At 37.7% G+C, this 16035-nt stretch overlaps 1 non-coding gene and 2 pseudogenes across 1 annotated transcript; all 3 read right to left on the reverse strand.

Moving 5' to 3' along the window:
- Window positions 1-522: 522 nt before the first annotated feature.
- LOC126795492 (cullin-1-like) lies at window positions 523-1380 on the reverse strand (annotated as a pseudogene).
- Window positions 1381-1582: 202 nt separating this feature from the next.
- On the reverse strand, window positions 1583-1673 carry TRNAM-CAU (transfer RNA methionine (anticodon CAU)). Its single transcript is given in 2 exon segments — window positions 1583-1618; window positions 1636-1673. It is a non-coding gene; the product is annotated as a tRNA-Met (tRNA).
- A 342-nt stretch (window positions 1674-2015) lies between these two features.
- LOC126793666 (phospholipase A1-IIgamma-like) lies at window positions 2016-3651 on the reverse strand (annotated as a pseudogene).
- Between the last annotated feature and the right edge of the window lie 12384 nt (window positions 3652-16035).

Raw genomic sequence — 16035 nt, forward strand, 5'->3', positions numbered from 1 at the left:
CGTTGAGGCTGGTGCGGGAAACCATAATCACATTCCGAAACTCATTCCTAGCTTGCCAGATTTGCCAACATAAGACCAGCACTTCGGATAAATCAATAATTGGGGGCTGGTATAACACCGTCTGACGGTGACTAGATTTAAGGTCAGACTTTCCTCTGGAACTTGTTCTACTTGATGATGGCCTCAAATATATATACCTTCCATAATATAGCTACAAAACCTGAAAAAAGGAGAAAAAGAAAAACAAAAGAAAAAGAAAAAAGAAACAACCTTGGAAGCAAATGGAAGAACTACAATGTTTTCTTCACTTCCATTTCTTAGATCATGGCAAGCTTTCATAGTGCAATGTACAAAAATCCTAGATATTTAAATCCTCATCCATACAATTCATCCATACGACAACACTCTAAAAGCTGCACCTAGTATCATAAATGATTTCGCACTTGCAGCATATCCACAGATATATGAACACTACAACAGTACTTGCATTACAAATTGTACCTATATTCGGTTGCATTATTTTTAGAGAAAATTAGATATAAGCCCAATATTATCCCTGTCCAAGTAGTCACGACTGACAAGGTCTTCAATGCGTTTCTTGATTGCTTTGATGTCAGGCTTGAATGTATGTCTCAACAGCTCAACACACTCTGTAACTAATTGTCGATGATCCAAAACCTTTTGCCGCTTCATAATGCGCACGATTGCAGCATCAATAGCATATCGCCTATCGTTGTTTACATTACCTATTACTTCTTTCCTTTCTTCCACCACACGTGGGAGAGGAATCTTGATTTTCCTCATTCTATGTGTGAACTTAGAATTGAACTCAAAGTCATCATTTGGCGAGATAGTCATTGTATTTGGCTTCTTGATAAGAATCTTGTACTGAGTACATGAGAGTTAATGAAGAATTCTAACCAGGTCGTCGTGGTTAAGGTTCAACAGAGTTGCAATTTCTGGATAACTCAATTTATCTGTAGAATTAAAGAGTAGGAGTAGAGCAACCTGATAGGTAGATACAACCAATTCAACACTTTTTGGCACAAACCTCCCAACAATGTTGCAGGAGCCTAATGAATAAAGCCATGTAAGCTTTCTGTGCTTAGTGTTTGCTTCATAGAATCCTTTGAAAACTTCTATACATCTCACCATCTCTTCAGGAATGTTAACATCAAATGATATATAGCTCGGCCAGAAACCAGTTGTAAGAACAGTCACTGTCAATTCCATCCCCAGATGATTTACATTTGGATTACTTTTCAAATATTCCTGAAACCTCATCTTAGTGTTCTCAGACAATGTCCAATCCATGACCATTCCTTCCATCTTTGAAGTGAAAGGTGCACCGAATTGTTGTTTCATCTGTGTCAGAATTCTTAGTTCAAGGTCCTTGCTAAGACAACGATCAAACAAGAGACGACTAGCAAGTCTTTTCCTGTAGAATTCCTGAAATATGTCTTTGTCATTGTGATAAGGAAGTAAAATGTTCACAACTCTCAAGAGTTTGCTCTATTTCCTGGACACTCATCAACCTCCCTCCCCTTATATATATATATATATTTTAACTCTAAACAAAAAATGGGGTGAGAGAGGCTCGAACTCTCGACCTCAGGATAACTCACTATTTTCAGCTATGAGACCTACGCGCTAGCCAACTGCGCCACCACCCCGTTGTTACGTGTATAATCTTTCAAATTGTATTACTATTTTTCACTTCAATCATGCACAACATCTGGGAAATTGACAGTATCTAGAGACAGGGATATGTATATATATACTAATTTGTGACATATTCATTGTGAAGAAAAATAAACTGAAAACTCAATGATATTTAAAGACATTACATTTTCGGAAAATATCAGCATAGAAAGTTACAATTTACAAACATAAGTCGGTAAGATGTTGAAAGCAAGATTAACACAAAACACAACAGACCAATTGTTAATTGCTGCTTTAAAGCCAAGTAACTATAGTTAGGCTTCATCGTCAAAACACTCCCGATCATCCAGCACTCAGGAGCCATCATCCATTTGGATCATACACTTATTCTTCTCGGTCCACCACCGAGCCACTACATTGTGATCATCCTTAAGGCCATCAATAACTTGTTTTTACCGGTGCGAGATCATGATCAACTTCCAATTTGAAATCAGTTCTTTTGATTCCTTGTGTCCCTGCAACTCCATGCAAGCAAGCCTCCGGATTGTGCAAATTGCCAAAAATTTTCTGTGACAAGATCGTCAGGAATTACTTTCAGGAACGGCGACTTGAGAGTGTCGATTCTTAACTCTTTTCCAACATGAACATAATCCTCCAAATCTGGTAATTTGGCAACTATATCTTGGTCATTTTTTACTCGCAAGACGTGAAGATTTTCGAGACCGGAAAATACAATTTCGAAAACCATGGTTCCTAGACGGGGGCTAGCAAACACAATGGCTGTGACAGGAACGACCTTATTTGGTTCACCTGCCAGTTTATTGTATCCTTTACGAACAATATCGGTGGCGTTTAAAGTTGCCATGGCAGCACCCATGCTGTGACCAGTGATGGTAATGCTTATTTCTTCACCCTTGTATTCATCTAGTACTTCTTCAAGTGCAGCTAAAACCTGAGAAAGTGAAAACAAATGCACTTGAACATTCTTAAAAATATTACGTGCATTGTTACATTGTATATATCCATTGAAATATATTTTGTAATTATGTTGCAGTGTTAGTAGATACGTAATAAATACATCTCTAATAGTTAGGCTTGGTTGCCTATGGTACTTGGATGATAATCAAACCCTCATTTTACAACTAACTAAACCAAATTAACAAATTATTGAACGTACCAAATTTCAACATTGACAACAGAGACCACATTTTTTTTATAACTTTATATATAATTGAACCAAGTTACTACATTGGAAATAATTTGTTCATAAACTTGTAAGAAATGTTATAGATGAAGTGGTTTTACCACTCGCCTCAAAAAAATAATATTAGCACTAAAATTACTGGAGCTATTCTATCTACATGACTACATCAATGTACGTATTGATCAATTAACATGGTACGGCGACTAGTACATTAGTCTGATTGTGCTATAGTACGTTGAACTCAGAAGAAAAAGTACCTGATCTCTGCAACTAGAAAGTTGATTGTGGGGAGACGAAAGATTGATATATATTAGTGCAATAGGAAAGCCAACCCTGGTGCACCAAAGGATCATTCTCCTCTCCCAAAATGTGAGAAGCTGAGGCTAAATCGGTTTCCTTGTCAACATCCCACTCATGTACCAATTGGGTTCCTCTCCAAGAAATCAAAACATCCCTCCTCCCCAACACTTTGGCTCCTTCATCTATTGTTACCGCAACATAACCCAGAAAGTTGGATTTCTTGGACGACAATAACATGTGGCCTGCATACAAATATGGAATGCCACTCTCCAAACACATCATTGAGAACAAATTTACCCTTGCGTACCGTGCAAGTCTGTAGTTCTTCAATTCTGCCTAGTTCACCACGGCTATCGCCCCAGCCCTTTCCCCATAACGAATGATATAGCGGCGAAGATCTATATCGAGAGGGTCCAATAGACCATCTCACTCGTCCAGTCGTCCTCGCCGCTTAGAGCCTTCCACCTTGTTGCTATGCTACCCATAATTTAATTTTTTATCATTTATTTATTAAAGATGATTTCAGCATTAATTCAGAGATAATTGATTACCAAAACAAAATAATCTTACTAAAAAGTTTTCATGTAATTGAATTAATCAATTATCTTTGAATTTGCGTATCCTCGTAGTTAAGAATCTTACCTAAAAAATCTGATTTTTCTATCATTAAATATGTCAAGAAAATTTTTCATGTTGTAGGGAAAATGGAATGGTCTACTCATCTCATTGATAATCCCTTTTATATAGAGGTCAAGATTACAATAAAAATAAATAGTAATTACAATGGTAATTAAGGCTACATAATGGTGATTGATCCGTTACATCCATTAACCATAAACGTCATTAACTCATTCACTTATTTACTTTAACGAATGCACACTAATGGTCTTTTTCCTTCAACACTCCCCCTTGTGCCGAGTTTAAAGATATAATGGTGCATAAGGTGTTGTCTCGTTAAAAACCTTGTCAAGTAACAAAACCCAGTGGGAGAAAATAAAACCTTGGTCGAAGGAGAAAATAGCACAACACACCTATTACATTTAAAATGAACATATATGTGCTAGACTCTCCCTGATGTCTGCACCTCCACCTGATCTTTACATTAATCATGAGAATTTTGATAATTTTTGCATATTTAATGATGCATCTTATTTGGTACATATTTCTTTAGCCAAATATGCAACAACGTAGATAGTATTCATTCTCATCATGTCGTTTTCTCTTTTCTTTATAGGGACTATAAACCTAAACTTTTAGGTATTGTTGTTGCGTGGGCGCTAAGCTATACAACGAATGAGAGGTCGAGTCAAGTATATTAATGTGTTAAGTGTAATAATGTGTGTTTTGCACTTGTATAGGGAATCTCATTTCCCAACACTTATTCGTCATCTTTCTATTACATGAAAACGGATCTATCTTTAAAGATTTCGACTGATCATGAGAGCTATGGAAGCATCACTTATAACCTTTAGAGTGCTTAAAAGCCAATTGATGGTTTAATCATTAATATTATAGTCTTCAAGATCCATTTTGAGACTCTGTCTTCCAAATGATCTTTTTCATTCTCAACTTAGGATTTGTAATGACGACATATTTTTAGTTCATCAAAAGACTCTGCAAATCCATATTGAATATGCAATGACATAACACATCTGATCCCTATTCATAATCAAGTATTTTACTTTGTGAACGTTTCAATTCCTTTTGTAACGCTACGTGATCTAGAACCATTTCTTGGGTGGATAAAGTCTGTTCTATGACTTTCATGTATATCTCTTAATTTCGATCCCACATAGAGATACCTTATTTTACCATAAGCTGCATTTGTCAGTTTTTCGGAAACTACCAAACTGATAACGTAGTGGAGTGCAATAACATCCATTACGAGAATATCTTTTTGTGGTCCATTACAAAAGAATATCTCCTCGTTGTCGATTTTAGTGCGTTAGTGAGAGACCTTGCGTCATAAAGTGAGTCTATACTCTTAATTCTCATACGCATCGTAATAAAGATATATGATAGGGTTTACATTTGCGGTGTCGGCTTCACCTGCCCAAATACCTATCTCTTTGTTAGTGAACTTTAGTTCATGCTGGATCGCTTCTTTCCATTGGGCCAAAATTACTACGTTGTTATTTCTCAACGAAGTATGGTTCGATATGAAGACTCAATATCCTACATCCTCATGTGGTTTGTATTTGGTAGAGATCTCTATATATTCAAGGATTTGTTCTAACATCTGAGGCGTCCCCTAGTGATAACCAAAATCCATGAATTCTCATGAGGCGGATTTGAGATTATGGATCAATGGATCCAATTGTGCTAAACTCGTTTTCTTCCTTTAATCGAGTATATATCGAACATAAGGTGGTCTCCCCTCTTCCTTTTTAGAGCCACGGGCTATGACACCATTTATGTCACTTTATGGTGTCTATGGTGGCAACGCAATGCCCAATTCCTTTTGGGTGTCGTCATGTCCTCTTCTTAGGACATTGAACCTTGCAAGCCAATTTGCAGCTAATATATGTGATCTCATCACTTTGTGCAATAGTGGGGATCAAGATGAGACACAATGGGGACAAAGCACGACAATTCATGTCGTTCCACTTGAACATTCTTTGTTCTTATCTCCCCTGAACAACGGGAAGATTGTCTCATCAAAGTGATATTGTCACGACCCCGAAATTTCGAGTGTTAAACTCGAAATCGAAGCTATGAAAAACTCTAAAATAATCTCAAATAAATCAAAATCATCTTATAGTCACAGTGCTTCGTAACTGAGTTCATAGTACATCTCTGTCGATTTGACTACTACAAAACCAGTTTATAATTCAAGCATTATAACAAATGGAAATGTAAAATTCTCTCAATCCTCACCACAAATAGAAATAATGAACTTCAAAATCTTCAGAATAGCCCTCTAATTCTGCTAATCCACACATGCAGAACTATGCCCTACACCATCGAATAGGTGCACCGGGATTGTAAACACAAACCCGGTAAGCTTTGCAGCTCGTATGAGTAAATCAATAGTATAACACACATAATATACAAGAGAAAATACTGAAAATATTTAATTATAAATGCACTCATAAGTCACAGGACTATCCTCTACACCATCGAATAGGTGCACCGGGATTGTAAACACAAACCCGATAAGCTTTGCAGCTCGTATGAGTAAATCAACAGTATAACACGCATAGTATACAAGAGAAAATACTGAAAACATTTAATTATAAATGCACTCATAAGTTACAGGACGGTCTATCTGGATGTCCAATAATATCTAAAAATATAAGTGCTCATGAGCATTGGGCAACCCATCTGTTTACCCAAATTACATTTATAATACGGGTACTCATGAGACCCATGTACTCATCTGTTACCACTCATGCAGTACGCCGTCAGACATTGGGCAACCCATATGTTACCCAATATCACAAAAATATGGGTACTCATAAGCAGGTAACTCATATGTTACCCCTCATGCAGTACACCGGCAGACAGACTAGAGCTCTAACTGAATCATAACTGTCACCCGGCCAAGGCTAAGTTCTGATATGCCAACACATCCAAAGACAAAAAACGTTTTAACATGACTCGAAGTTAAAACCACGTACAATACAATCCTAACATGTTATTGTACAAAAATCCAAGCGACTCATGCTCAAACAAAATAAATATTGATGTTATAAATAAACTCATTAGAAATCAGAATATGATAGTGTATAATATAGCAACCTATATATATGTAACGTATTTACCATTTATACACATACACAACCCACTATATCATATACATATCATAGTTCAGTCTTTTAAATAAAGCGTAATTATGAATCACCGCCAACGGTAGACTCGTCATAGTGAGATTTACTTACCTTATTTTCCTGAGCGTAATTTCCACAATACCGAAAGCAAATCTTTCACTTGGTTAGAAACATTACGTAAAACCTCAAATGCCGAATCAGTACTACTGTTTACTGATCAACAATTTACGGTTTTTACGTAATTACTGTTCACGTAAATACTGTTCATGTACATACTCTTTACGTATACTGTACACCAATGTACTGTTTCATTGTAATTACTGTTTCAGTAAACTAATCACCGATTTACTATTCAAAAAATTACTTTTACAATTACTGTACATAAATCACTTTTATATTATTACTGTACATAAATTACTTTTTACATTTTGATGTACATAAATTATTTTTTTTATAATTTACCATACAAGAAATTACTTTTTACATTTACCGTACATAAATTACTTTTACAACAAAAATTATTGTTTAGAAACACTGTTCACGCGCCGCATCACGTGGCAGCGCGTGGGGTTTACCGGCCACCCAAACTGGCACGTATGGCTTGCCTACTACTGCCAAAAACTCCCTCATTTCTTCTCCTCCACCCTTCCACGGTCTAATGTCGTCTCCCTGCACCTCCACAACCATCCACACGCGCCACCACCTCTTCTTCTGAAACCACATCAAATCCAACAATTTCAATATCAAATATGTAGATCGCACTAAGGTAGACATTTTCATACCTAAATCGGGCCCTAGGACAGTCAGGAAGTCGCCGGAGGAGCTCCAATCGCCGACTGTGCTCGATTTCATGGAGGACGAAGTGCTGATTTCGAGTCCCAATCCGCTTACAGGTGGCACCGGGGGTGAGAAGCGGTGGAGACGTGCTATCCCCGTGCACTGGTGTTGCCGGATGAGAAGCTTGGACGGCGGCGGTTTCTGCAAAATCTTCGAGTCGCCGGTTGAGCTCCGATGCGGCGTGGGGCGGCGTGTCGTGTTCAGGGGCTGCTGATGAGGACCGCGCGATGCCTTTGGGGCAGGCGGTGAGGGCCACGGAGGACGGAGACGTGAGATCACCGGAGGCGATTTTGGGGGAGCGAGAGATTCGGGGGAGAGAAAGAAGGATGGCTGCGGGGGAGAGAGAGAGAGAGAGAGAGAGAGAGTTTCTGTTTTAGGAAACTCTAGTTTGCTAAAAAAACTTCTTTTATACTTTTTTCAAAATCGGAAACCAACTTCCGTCGATGATAACTCCCACATACAACGTCTGATTAAGGTGCGTGATATGTCCATGAACTCGTATTGACGAGCTCTACAACTTTCGTGAATGAAGTTTTCGGAAACGAGCGACGGAGTAAAAATCGACTCCCGTGTTGCGAAAACGTAACGTTTTTAACTTTTAAATTTCTGAAAACGATTTCGTTTCGTTTGACATCGTCAACGAAAGCAAAAAAATATGCGATTTATTCAATTTTCATGTTTAATAATTTCCAAGAATTCATACAATTTGAACCCGAAAATTCGGGGTATTACAGATATTCCACATATCTAGCGGAAAAAGAGATCGCTTGTCAAACTTGCAATATAGTGGACTATCTGGATGCTCGTATCTAGTAAGAACATTTATTCAGATTAGTTGGCTTCACTATTATGCGATGTAGCGTCGCAATTTGTCACGTAGGTTCTCTAGTTGAGCTCAAGGATTGTAGATCCGTGTCAATCCTGGCGAGCTCAAGTATTTCAATCCTTCGATGTTATCGATTGTAATTCCTTTGACAATGATTAAGGTGATAGCCAAGAACTAGTGAGTAATAAGTTGTTTATGCAAAAATTACATTACCATAAACGGAAAGATTGGTGCGCATTACCATTTACCAATACCAAGACTAGTACTTTAGTCATTTTCCGTGCGACCAAGTGGGTTTGTAACTAGCATAAGTAACATTAGTTTTAGTAGTGAATGGTGTGATGACACATGACCAGCGTGTCGACACATCAACCAACACCATAAATTATTTAAAGTGTCCGCACGTTGGTTGAACTAATCCAAATAATTTTTGTTTGATTCAATCCTTGAACACATTGACAATACATGTCATTTGCATAAGATGATCTCAATCCAAATTTCTTTAAGAGATCGATAAGCTTTGAATGATTAGTTTTACAAACGTAATCACAATGAATATAAGAAGCATAATATGATGTTAGTGCATATATGTGTGCATCAAACATTTCACGATTCAGCCTCAAGGGGCTATGAAATATGGGGATGAAATAATTTCTTCAATTCCTCCATAAAATTATATTTCGAGGATTTTTACAGTTCTTTGTTTCGTTTGTTTTTACTTCTATTTATCCAAAATATGAGTGTCTGTTTATAATTTTTTAAATATACAGATACACATATATGTCAAAGCCCAAATATGTCAAGATCCCGAAATTCATTTTCTTTTGATGTTGTGGGATTCAATTTAGCAATTTCATATATACTTTCTAAATGGACATATAAACTTCTGTAATAGGCGGTTACATCCGCTAATCATTAGATAATGCAAAGGATGTCAATCGTAATTTCACTTATTCTTTTCATATGGAAAGTCGTTGACATAAATATTTAAAACATATGAGGGTTCGATTGTCTCTTGTTGGCTCTTGTTACATAAAGTGCCAATGGACATAGTTTGGACATAAAAATTGAATATAAACTCAATTTATTTAGAGTAATTTGATAAAATCGTAAAACGATATGCTCATCCCATAAGGTATGTATTTTGTGAATCCCAAAGGATTAAAATTAATGATCTTTATTAATATTATTAGGTTTAACCACGTATATAGTACTATTATTCTTCAATACTACTACTTTAGGGAATCACATGATGCATTTCTTTACATTTAGGTATTCATGTCATACTAATATTTTGTAAAGTTGTTTTACTTTATGTGGTACTTCGCAAAGTCAAATATTAAAAATCGAACCCGAAAATCGAACCCTAAAATCGAACCTTGTATATCTCGATTAATATTCGAATATTTTCAATTCATTGAGAAAAATTCATAACCTTGGTTGTATGTCAACGATTGCATCAAGGTCTTGTCCATTCCAAAGGTACTTCAATACCGAAATGTTAGGCATATATAATAGCCATTACAATTATTTCTTGGGAAATTAGTGACAGACTGCAATCGAAGTCTGAAACATTTTGAATTGACATAAATTTGTGTCGCTCTTAAAATTGAGGAGCTTTCTCTTCGTAGTTTGATATTGAATATACTTTTTCAAATTGTCGTACTCTCATTATTTTATACTCTTTTTGTAAGAGGGCATTCCATTGCTCATATCATATCCCCTATGTATTTTTCAAACGGTACATTGTTATCAATTGTCATTTATCAGTTTGTATAAACCTACATGTTCATAATATTTACCCTTTGCTTTAGGGATATTACTTATTTATTATCCATAGTTCATTCTGAGAAAATTTCTTTCTTCTGAGAGACATTTCTTTATCATTCAAGATTTTAATTATGCTTCCAAGCGACATGCAGGAAAACATGTTTGGATAATTTGATCATGGTTAAGCCTTGGTTGGCTTGTGGGGAAGGTTGGTACTCAAATTCTTTAGAGTCCAATATATGTTGTGTTGGTTTAACCAACTGTAAATAGAGTACGAGACTTATTAGTTTCGCAGTCTAAAATTTTAAATAGACTTACACGAAATTAAACATACAAAATACATTATGACCACTTAGGAGTTTTATGAAGTTGCTTTATCACAGTAAAGATATACAATTTAATTAATTTCCAAGAAATACAAATCGGATTGCAAGACCAATAATTGAAATGGTCGTATTTTTCGATGCTTCATGAAAATACTTTATCATAAGAATATGTTTGTCCTCTCTTTGTTTTTGAATTATAAAATTCTCATGAAATTTCGTTGTCATAGTAATGCTCATATAATATGCTAAATAACATAATTATATAAACATAGCATATGAAATTAATAGAGCATATCATTTAACGTAGTTAAGTAATTTACAAAACTTAGGCAATTATCGTATTCATGATACATGTCAATGACCATGTATAAATATATAATGCTTTAAAAATTTAAATCATAGCATCACGATTTAATGACATGCTAAGTAATTAAATTTTAATAATAAGCATAGCATGTATCATGGTTACATAATACACAAGGCTAAGACAATTATTGTACTCGTGCCAAAGACCATGTATAAATATAATGCGTAAAACATAAATCATAACATTATGATGCAATTACATGCTAAGCAATCAAAAATAAATTTAAATCTGCATAGCATATAACATGTCACGATCTTCAGAGACAACTTTACTCACGTAACATATATAATTTCATTTATGTAATACCCCGAATTTTTTGGTTCGAACTATATGAATTCTTGGAAATTATTAAACTTGGGAAAATTGAATAATCACATGTTTCGTTTTCTCAACGATGTCAAACGAAACGGAACCGTCTTCGGAAAGTTAAATTGGGAAAAAGTTACGTTTTGTGACTTGAGAGTTGACTTCTATTTTCATCGTTCGTTTCCGAAAACTTCATTCACGAAAGTTGTAGAGCTTGTTGATACGAGTTCATGGACACGTCTCGCACCTTATGTGGAAGTTATCGCCGACGGAAGTTGGTTTCCAATTTTGGAAAAAGTATAAAAGGAGTTTTTAGGAAACTACGGTTTTCTAAAACAGAAACCCCTCCCTCTCTCCCTCCCCCGGCAGCCTCCCTCTCTCTCAACCCCGACCCCCTCTCCAGAAAACTCCTTTGCCAATATCACGCCTCTGGCCAGCGTGGCTCTCACCGCCGCTCCCAAGACCGCCGTAAGCTCAACTACTCCAACCCCCGGGTGAGACGCACCCTCCCTTGCCGTCGTGAAATTCGAGCAACGACCCAAAGATCCTGCAACTTCCACCGCCGTCCAAGCTCTTCACCGACGAGACTAGAGCATGGGGGCTAGCTCATCATCGCTAATCCTCGCCACTGGTGCCACCTGCAAGCTTTGGGGAGCTCAAATCGCGCCGCCACCTCACCCCTTCACCAATTCGACCGCCGCCAACATTCAAGCTTCTCCGACGACTTCCTGGCAGTTCTAGGGTTCGATATAGGTATGGAAATATTTTAAATCGTTTGATATACATGTTGTGTGAAGATTGTGGTGATTTGTGGAGTTTTGGACAAGGAGAAGGAGGGAGAGTGAGTGGTGCAAGAGACGACATTAGGCCGTGGAAGGGATGAGGAGAGGAGAAGAGAAAGTTTTAGGTGGTGGTGGGAAAGCCACGCGCGGGTTTTGAGGCGGCGCATGAGCACCACACATGGCTGTCGGAGGTGGCGCGTAAACCCCACGTGCGGCGGCGCGTGAACAGTGTTTCTGAACAGTAATTTTTATAAAAGTAATTTCTGTACCGTAAATGTAAAAAGTCATTTCTGTACAGTAAAAATATAAAAGTAATTTTGTATAGTAAATTATAAAAGTGATCTCTGAGCAGTAATTGTAAAAGTAAAATTTTGAATAGTAATTCAGTGATTAGTATTTACATGAACAGTAATAAGTGAACAGTAATTACGTAAAAACCGTAATTTGCTGAACTGTAAACAGTAGTACTGATTCAGCATCTGAGGTTTTACGTAACGTCTCTAACCGCTTTATTATACAACTAGGTGATCGACAAAACAAGTGAAGGATTTATTTTCAGTATTGTGGAAATTTCGCTCAGGCGGTGATTCATATTTACGTTTTATTTAAAAAACGGAACTATGACATGTATATGATATAGTGAGTTGTATATAAATAGTAAATATGATACATATATATGGGTTGCTATATTATATACTGTCACATTCTTATTTTCAAATGAGTTTATTTACAACACCAATATTTATTTTATTTGAGCATGAGAAGCTTGGTTGTTGTACAATAACATGTGAGAATTGTATTGTACGTGGTTTTAACTTTGAGTCATGTTAAAACGTTTTATGTCTTCAGACGTATTGGTAGTATCGGAACTAAGCCTTGGCCGGGTGACAGTTACGATTCAGTTAGAGCTTTAGTTTGTCTGTCGGTGTACTGCATGTGGGGTAACATATGGGTTACATGGGTCTCATGAGTACCCATATTTTTGTGATATTGGGTAACAGATGGGTTGCCCAGTGTCTGACGGCGTACTGCATGAGTGGTAACAGATGAGTACATGAGTCTTATGAGTACCCGTATGATAAATGTAATTTGGGTAAACAGATGGGTTGCCCAATGTCTCATGAGCACTTTATTTTCAGATATTATTGGACATCCTGATGTCGTCATGTGACTTATGAGTGCATTTATAATTACATGTTTTCAGTATTTTCTCTTGTATACTATGCGTGTTATACTGTTGATTTACTCATACGAGCTGCAAAGCTTACCAGGTTTGTGTTTACAATCCCGGTACACCTATTCGATGGTGTAGGGCATAGTTCTGCATGTGTGGATTAGCAGAATTAGAGGGCTATTTTGAATATTTCGAAGTTCAGTATTTCTATTTGTGGTGAGGATTGAGAGGATTTTACATTTCCATTTGTTATAATGCTTGAATTATAAACTGGTTTTGTAGTAGTCAAATCGACTGAGATGTACTATGAGATCAGTTGCGACACACTGCGACTATAAGATGATTTTGATTTATTTGAGATTGATTTAGAGTTTTTCATGGCTTTGATTTTTGAGTTTAACACTTGAAATTTCGGGGTTGTGACAATTGGTATCACAGCCTAGTTTGTGTATTTGGTGATCTATCAATATCATCCAGGAGCGATGGTTCAACTGCAGCGGACCCCCATCATATGCTCTTCGGTATTGATATGTCACTGGGTACGCAAGAGCGTTAGGAGCCAGACCTTAAGTTTTGGTCCTCTAAATAGAAGTGTTGTGATAATACTTCGATGATTCACCTTCTCTCTAAATATCTTAGTTAATATATGATTGGATCTATTTTATTTGGGTTCAAGACTTTACATGTATTGACGAAGTGTTTAAATGTTTCAAGGTGATGAATTTGGAGAAGGGCCGTGCACAAGGCCGAGGACGGGCAAGAGGTCGAGGCCGAGCTAGGGTTGGAGGTCGAGTCCGCAATGTGGAGAACATTTATGAGGAGGTGGCGCCACATGATGAGCAGGTTGACCCCAAGGCTGTCATTAGAGATGAGGGCCGTGTGCTAAAGTTGATGAAGGACATTAGTAGTCTGTCAGTGCCATCATTTCATGGTGGCAAATTATTGGATCGAGAGTATGGAAACCTACTTTGAGATGGTAATGCGCTCGTAGATCGAGAAGAGAATGATAGCCACATTCTTCTTAAAGGATGATGTTATGGATTGGTGGAAGAGTACAAGACGGACTGTGAATGTGTCCACTCTGACTTGGGAGGGTTTTGTGGCACTCTATCGAAAAAAGTACTTCCCAGCTACAGTGCAAGAGGAATTAGAACTTGAGTTCCTTAATCTAGTACAGGGAGATATGACCGTCACGGAGTATGATGCTCGTTTTGCACAGGTGTATCGGTTTATCAGGCCAATGGGTGCGACCTCTTTAGCCTAGAAATTTCTATGGGGACTTAAACAAGAGTACAAGACCATCATATCAGCACTTTGTTTGTCTACTAAAGAGCTGATGTATGAGAGTGCCCTTAATTTGGAACAGGTGAATAAGACTCGTGGAGGAGATGTGGAAGTTAGGGATACTCGAGGAAAAAGGAAGGCAATCAGTTCAGGCAGTGGGTCAGCGGGACCGAAAGGTGGATCTTGGAAGAGGCAGGGGACCTATTACAGACTCCTGTTAAGGCTGCATCTCCATCTGTTAGGACCGCACCTGTTAGACAATTAGCATCAGTAATGGGGCACTACACCACAACTTGTCTAAAACCGAAGAAAACAGGTTGTTTTAAGTGTGGGAAAGTGGGACGTATGGCTAGAGACTGCACCCGACCTTAGCAAGGTAGACAAGAACATCAGCATAGGCAGTTACCTGCTAGCCAAGCTAGAGTGTTTCTAGTGGGTCAGCGAGACACATGAGTGGAATGTACCTTATCTATTTTTGACTACCTTGCTAGAGTACTATTTGATACAGGAGCATCACATTCTTTCATTGCTAGTTCGGTAGTGGAGATGTTAGGATTGATTCCTACACCTCTTGGAAACTCTCTATGTGTCACCTCACCTCTTGGAGTGTCTCTCGAAATGGAGACAATCTGCAAGGCTTGTCCTATTGTGATCGGAGGTAGATAATTCTCTGCTTCTTTGATAGTGATTCTAGAATGTACCTATGATGTGATCTTAGGAATTGATTGGTTGAGGCCGCAGCACGCATTGATGGATTGCTTTGACATGGTAGTGTTTTTCCATAGCCCGGAGAACTAGTTTTTCGTTATCGTTGCCTCAAGTCAGATAATGCCATGAGAGCAAGAGTCTTAGCACATGTGGAATCTGTAGATCAGAAGGTAACTATTGCAGACATTGTTGTAGTATATCAGTATAGTGAGGTGTTCCAGGAGATACCAGGTTTACCTCCTCGGAGAGTTGTGGATTTCTGCATAGATGTGGTACCTGGTACGACACCAGTGTCAAAGGCGCCTTATAGAATGGGGCAAAACGAACTTAAAGAGTTGAAGGTGCAGATAGATGAATTATTGGACCAAGGGTTCATTAGACCTAGTGTCTCACCTAGGGGTGCACCAATGTTGTTCGTGAAAAAGAAAGATGGTTCTTTGTGGTTATGTGTGGACTACATGGAATTAAATAAGGTGACCATCAAGAATAGGTATCCCTTCCCTAGGATTGATGACTTGTTCAATCAGCTTAGTGGGGCTACGGTATTCTCTAAGATTGATTTGAGATCTGGTTACCATTAAATCAGGGTGAAGGAAGAAGATATATCAAAGACGGCTTTCAGGACCAGGTATGGACATTATGAGTTTGTTGTCATACCCTTTGGTCTGACAAATGCACCGGCTATCTTTATGAGTTTGATAAACCAAATCTTTAGCCCG

Source organism: Argentina anserina, chromosome 5, assembly GCF_933775445.1.
Source record: "Argentina anserina chromosome 5, drPotAnse1.1, whole genome shotgun sequence".
In the NCBI taxonomy this organism is placed as follows: Eukaryota; Viridiplantae; Streptophyta; class Magnoliopsida; order Rosales; family Rosaceae; genus Argentina; species Argentina anserina.